The following is a 7,911-nucleotide window of genomic DNA, read 5'->3' on the forward strand; positions in this document are numbered from 1 at the left end:
TATCGACCAATCCATATTACATGCATATCAACGATCGATGACATTTCACAGGTGAATCACCGACGAGTAAGTACTTCGCCATAAAAATGTTAAATGTGGATGACCAATCACCTTATCTTTGACAGAGCTTTCACTAGTGGAACTCTTTTTGTAGTAGTGATATGATAATTTAATAGTACTTAAAACACTTTTAACCTTTCAGAATTGTAATGTTGATCTGTTTTATTAAGTACATGCAATGCATGAAAAAGAAATAAAAAGAATTTATAGATATAAAATTATATCAATGTCTTATCAATATTAATTATAAGTTAACAAATTAATAAAATTATATCTCGTTAAATATCATTTTTGTTGTACGACCAAAATAAATTGAGATTGTATTTAAACGCAATTAGTTTAACTAAAATGATATTAAAAAGAGAATAAATTAACTACACAACAAAACTTATAAATTGAGCATCCAAGTTTGTCATCAGCATAAACTGTATTGGAAGATGGTAATGAATGTCAAAATGAGTAAACATCAATCTAGACTCTTTTAACAGTTTTATATCTAAAACTCAGCCTAATGTCAAGCTCGGGCTCAAGCATGTTTGCTATGGATGATAGGTTTGGTTAGGCTCGTGAGTCTAACCGAGTTTGGTATATGAAGCTCGGACTCAAGCTCGCTTGTTAATAAGCTTAATTTTAAGTGTGAGCTTGAACTCAAACTTGTTATGCTCAACCACGAGTAAGGCAGCATGCCGATACCGAAGATATTTAGGATGTCAAAGGGTGATGGTGTAAATTGAACAACTCAGTTTAATCTATAAAATATCTCTCACCGTGGTAGTTATGTAGGTCTGAAATTTGTTCTTCTTACTCGTTTATTATTAATTACTCCCTTCATTCCGGTCAAAGTGTCTTAGTTTAAAAAACATAAAGTTTAAGGTAGATTAAATTATTGTTTTCCTTGTTTACCAAATGACAATAATGCCCTTAAAAATTGGGTCTATAAGTACTGTTTATTAATGTTAGTTATGTGTGTTTAATTGTAAACTTGAAAATTGATTAATAAATTTTGAAAGTAGATATTTTTAATGAGACAAATAAAAAAAGAAATATGAACTATTTTAATGGGACGAAATTAAACTTTTTATATGAAATACTAAATAAACTTTTATATGAAATACTAACAATATGTTGTATGTACTGAGTTATGTTGGTTTGTTAAAAACTTAATCAAGTTCAACTCTATCTAGTTGACTTGTTTAAGTTCTCGTGTCGAGTACAACTCCAACGAGTAACATATTAACATCGTACATGATAATAGCTAGTATAAACTTCGAAACTCACATTTGATTTCTCATTTACTTTCCTTCTATATTGTTCGTTTCGTAGTGCATTACTAAAGTTATATAGTATCAGATTATTTTTAACTTATTATTTAATATTCGTATACATAAAAACATACAAAAATTATTATTAAATTCAATTCACCAAGTCACAATCCAACTCTAGCTCCCCACTCATATTAATATTAGCCCTAGACTGAATTAATATATGATTTGATTCTTTCTGTACCTTCCCGGGCATATTTTGCTAGTGTCTAGAGCACACCATGCATAATACACTATCTCCATGCAAGTATATGTATATATACTACAATTTTAAATAAAGTCATAACAATATCTAAATATTTGTTTTCACAAATTAATATTCTAAGGAAATATATATAAGCAGTAGTTAAGTTACATACGTTTTAGTAGTTTATATAAAATAATATTGCCATTATTAAGAGTGTATTATCTGTTATTTTTAAATGGTATTTGAAACAATAATTGCAATATACTTCAAACATCAAGAATATATATAACTACTCTAGTAAAGTGATGAATTTAATTATTTATCTAGTATAGTGGGGAAATAAATTCAAAGATAAGTGGAGAGACATGTAGGTGATATGATAGAATGGAAGGGAAATATAGTTTAAGCTAGGGATGAGTATATTTTATATCGGGGTGCTGATTGGTATCGGTATCGTCTTGAATTTGGTACTGATTTGGTACTCTAGGTATCGAATCGGTATCAGGTTTTTAGTTTTTGGTATCGGTACGGTACTGGCACCGGTATTTTTTGAATTTTGCACGAATTACTGGTACCGTACCAGTACTGAACCGAATATTTCGGTACCGGTACCACATATTTAGAATTTTTGGGATTGTACCGATACCATTCCGAGCTCATCCCTAGTTATAGTTAAACAAGATGTGATTTAATTAGTTCAGGATGATTGGTTATAACATCTGTTATCAATGATCAATGCTGCATGTCTAAGACTACTCATTATGGGACAATAACGCCGGATGTTGAGGTGGTGCACCTTTAACACAGTTATATTGTGCCACGTTTTTAAGTGACCAACAGTAGGCTTGTTAGCTGACAATAACAAATGTGAGTCATAAAAAGGTGGGGCTATCAAAAAAACAACCCATCGAACCATCCATAACTAGCTAGTTACATTTAAGTTTGTTAGCCCACAACACCCTGATTAACGGATATGTTAGCTAAAGTCATATTGCCTACGTGACAATGACGTGACATTTTACTAACCCTTATTTGCTAAACCAAAACATATAGCCTTAGTATTACTAGGTATCTTTATTGACAATTTGAACGTTTTTTAAAGTACTCGAATTTATAGCGTAAGTTACTAATAGTAAATGGATTAAAATCAAATAATTATATAAGTTTTGATTATTGCTTAATATTTTTAAGAAATCTGGAAAAGCATCTCTAGACGTCAATGCAATTTCTTAATAAAATTATTTGAGATTCGAATGTAAATGGCTTTACTTAAAAAATGCAATAGTTAATTATAAAATTAAGGATAATGCATATATATTGTAGAAACGTGAAATGAAGCTGACCTGACCCATGACGATGTTTCCACGGACTTCGAGATGAACGAACCACGACTTGCTTGATTCTGCTCCGACCGCTGCTGTGATCTGCTGTGACTTTTGGGGGTGTGGAGGTGACCGCTAAGAAATCCAGAGGATCTCTTGTTCACAGACACAAAAATATGGTGGTGGCTCTTATTGAGCTATTTTTACCCACCCTAGATAAGGAGGTGGAGACCTCCTTATATAGGGAGCCTCATGGCCACCATCATGGTACCCTAATGGGCCTAGCCCAGTTAGGGTTACCTCCACAAAGCCCCCTCAGCCCAATAACAAATGTATTAGCCCATATAATAAAATAAGCCCAAAACATAATAAATTAGGGTTCTTAGTACCATACCCCGACATATATAATGTTTAAGTACTTGATATAATAATAAAAAAGGACGATTAATTATATTATTCAAAGCTGAATTTCCTGAATAATTCAAAAAAGTGAGGTTAGACTATTAGACCAATTGTCGTTATAAAAAAAGACTATTAGACGAACGAACGTATTTAAGTTATAGATGACGATTTTTATTGGTGAGTTGAGACTTGACAAAATGTACATATAGACTGCCCTACCGACACTCATGTATGGTACCTTTGACTGTTTTGTTACATATGTTCCAAGGAAAACTAAGAAATCATTTTGTTGTATGCAAGCTTTTGGATTACGGACATAAAGGGAGTGTTTGTGATTCCTTATTTTTCCTCCCTACATAAGTTACAAGTTGTAACTTACAACTTATAAACTCATAAAACCTAACTTTTTTAAACGTTTTATAACTTGTATAACCAATAAGTTAAGCTATAAGGAGGTAAATAAGGAATCCCAAATGCCCCAAACTTCTGTAAAAGTTTGAAACCTAGTAAAGCACCAAATTCTAATTTTGCTTTAAACTATAAACTCTTCTTAAACACTAATCATGCATCAACTAGTAGAAAAACACATCTACCAGATCTTTGCAAACAATCAACCAGGTAAATTAAATTGAGCGTTTGTTTTAAATTAATTATAAACTAGCATGCATCAACTAGAAGAAAAACACGTATAATGAAACAATGAATCCTAGAAAACATCATAACAAACAAGGAAAACATAACAAGTGACCATCTTTCCAAATCATAAAATATATATTCAAGCAACTTTAATAAGCATTTAGGATTTCCTTCAATCATTCCTAGATTAAAGGCCACAAATTGCATAAACATCATACAACTTCATGAATAAATGATAAAGCCTAGAGTTATTCGACATAAAAAGACATTAACATTTACAAGTCTTGAACTACTTAATCAAACACTTGAACATATAATTTCATCAAAAGACAATCATGGACATGTCATTACTTCAACATAATCAGTACCAAATATTTATTACAATCGTCACGAAGGGTCAAGCTTCATCATGTATTAAGGTGATACAAAGATTTTAGCTAATACTGAGCAAGAACAAGGCATCAACAAAGTAAGAAAACATGTAAATCATGGTAAAACCAAGATGATCTAACCAAAAGTCTAAGCTGGATAGATATGGTGATGCTAGAGCTTCTTCCTAGTGATGTATGAAACTCCAAGGAACTTCAAACAACTAAATATCTATGGTTCTTGATGTACAACAATTCATACGATTTTTCGGCACTAAAATATCTCCAGATAAACGTAATATCTATATTAGAATAAATAACCACAAATGTTCATAATTTCTATCTGTAGGTAAATATAGCCTTAAAGAATAAGACGAACTGATATATGAAGAAAAGCATAGACAAATGGTGAATACAAACTCAACACACTCCATGGTGAATCTATGGTCATGCCTAGAACATACAAAGAAAAGACAAAAAATAAGGAAGTTATAATATGACCATATTAACCAAAACATACCTTATGTTAAAAGTACAAGAGCAAAAGACAAAATAAAAGATTTTGAAGATACATGACCATGTTAACCAAAACACACCCTTGTTGAAAGTACAAGAGAAAACGACAAATTTGGACTCTTCTGGAAGTCACCACTGTAACACCCCGGCTAAAGCGGAATACGCCCGGGTGTGACGTACATATTGCCCAAAACACATGTGACACTATTAAGTGACAATAATATCATTAATTCATTGATGATTCAAATAACAAGTACTTTTGCAAATAAGAAAATACAAAGAAATAAACAAGTCAAACACTTTATTATTGATAAACCTATGTCTAGTGTCTTCGCTTGTTTCATCCTCTAATAAGCATACTAGTAACATATGTACAAAATAATGTCAACTAACTTAATAGTTGGTGAGTTCACACATTTTTTTTATATAATACATAAAAACAATACAATTCCATGAAACTCGTGAAAGCAAATAAGGTCCTTTCCAATTGGAATTGTGCACCAATGTACTCGGCTAATGAGGCCCTTTTCCACTCATAACAACAAGGTCTTGAGTGCAAAGGGGGGCGTATGATCATACTATATTGAAGTAATCCATGAGCAAGTAATATTGAGCAAGTAACAAGTAAGCACACAAGTCCATGCATGAATTGTAGTTTGTAAGCAAAATCATAAACAATTGAGTTTTTGTAGGATACATATGCTACCCCCAAAACAATAAAAGAGTAAAAAAGGGGGTGTGAGAAACTCACATTTGAAACTGAAATGACAACTTGGAAACGAAACGAAAAGCACGTTATATGAAACCGAATGATCGAATCTCATAAACATCATAATTACTAACTAAACAATGGAAAATAAAAGGTTGGTTTTAAGGATCGTGCTTTATTATTTATAAGTATTTTGTTATACATTTTTAAGTATATTAATATTTAAGTTGACGGGTTTTTCATGAATTATTATTATAATATTACTTATAATTTGAATATTAGATTTAAATTATATTTACGGAATTTATCATTGTCGGTTAGAATTTAAATAGTTACAACGTTATTATATATATATATATATTATCCACATAATTATTCAACGAGTTTTAACGAGTGATTTGGTTTTTAAAAGTTGGTCTTTGAACAAAATTGCTAACGGGAATTAAAACATCTTTTATCTAACTATAAAAATAAATTTATTTGTTTTGTATGATTTATAAATATATATTTGATTTAATATAAATAAAAATAGTTTTAAAAGTATACATATATAAGACCTGCTGTAATCCGGGTTCGAACCCGGGTCTCCGTGTCCACACCAAACATAAACTACCACTGGACCAAACCATTTTTGTTGTAAACAGATGGAAATAATAATTTATAAACATCAGTTCAACTTCATCTTCTCCACAGAAAACCCTAGGTGTGCAATTCTCCATATCCAGGCCATGTTTGTTAGATTTAGGTTAAGGGTTTTGTTAGACGGATCAAACTAATGAAAACCCACCTATCAATTACCTCTAATAACACCGGAAAGTGGGTGAACGACAAGTTGGCCGGAATAAACTTGGACGGAAAAATTGATGATAATAACGAGTTTGTTTGTATGATTTTATGTCTGTAGCAAGTTTAGAAGAAGATTAGGGTGCTATTTATAGACTCAATTTGTCCGTCGGATGATTAAATCAAGTTAATGAATTTTCAATTATTAGCCGACGGTTTTAGGGTTGAATTCGAACGTCGTAGGGTGTTATTACGCATAATGGGTCTTGATTAAGCATTAATATGGTGGATAAACGAGTTTATAACCTTAAAAGTTGATTAAAATGGCGTTTTGATGTGGTTTTAAAGGTCGCCGGAGTTTCTACCGTTCGCTAGAATTTCGCCTCGCCGGTAAAACGTGAATATGAAGGGGTGAAGGGGCTGGGCTGGTTATAATATTATTATAATATAGTTTGAATTTAATTTACACTTTAAACCCTTCATCTTTGGATATTCTTATGTTTTATTCTTTAAACTTTATCTGCATATTAAACCTTGAACTTTCAAATGTTAATAATAACTTGATATAATTTTATAACTATTACTTATTTGTTTATTATACCCACATATTTTGGAGATTAATTATTTTATTAGCTTTAAATGCTCGGAGATTCGTTATTTGAACAATACAACTAGAAGGTGAACCTAAACGAACTTTAAATTATTGAATATGATATAAATTGATAACTTTAAAAAAAAATCAAGTACATTGAAATGACAAACGGTCCGGTTCAACAAATACAAATACAAATACGAATACGAAAAAATTGACAAATGTCACAACCACGGCCGTGCGCAAGCCACCACAGTCGTGTTCCCCTTTGTTGTACGATCTGACAACGAGCATTAATTACAGCATGAACAAACACGACCGAGTTTTGGCGACCTGTCAGCCTAAAAATTGAATGCTCATCTTCCACGTTCAATACACCTTACACACCATTAAAGTCAATTCACTCGCCTCATTCACCACCATTAATAAGGGAATTATCTCATTCATCCAACCTTTGAAGATTAAGGAGATTAATGATTCTTGAAAAGTTGACTTTTAAAATTCAAACTTGAGACTTGAGAGAAATTGACATGTAACATCCCTAAAATTTTGGTCCAAATTTGACAACTTAGTAAAGTTGAAGAATCAAAATCATTCTCTAAAAGAAAATAATGAGAAAATTTAAATAATGAAAATATAAACATTCTATAAGGAAATAAAAATATTCCATAAATAAAGTTATCTTATGTTAAGGATATGGAATAAGGAAATTCTATCAAACATTGAAAAATGTAAGAAAGTGAAAGATTTCCACATGGGTATACATAAGGAAAATGGAATCCATCCCACATGGAAAGTGGTAAAGATTTGGAAGCTCTTTATAAAAAGATAAAATTCCATAGTAATATTCTTTTATGCCTAGCATGCACCCAGTGGTCCTAGCGGAGGGTGCAAAGCACCCGACGTCCACGTGCACAGGCTCGGGCTCAGGCGATGGGCGCAATGTGGCACTTTGATGGCGCACTTTGCACTTCGCAACGCCGCGAGCCGCCTTAGTATTTTTGGACAATGGGA

Source organism: Bidens hawaiensis, unplaced genomic scaffold (assembly GCF_021521415.1).
Source record: "Bidens hawaiensis isolate Kalapana, Puna unplaced genomic scaffold, B.hawaiensis_p1.1 tig00017158_1, whole genome shotgun sequence".
NCBI classification, from domain to species: domain Eukaryota; kingdom Viridiplantae; phylum Streptophyta; class Magnoliopsida; order Asterales; family Asteraceae; genus Bidens; species Bidens hawaiensis.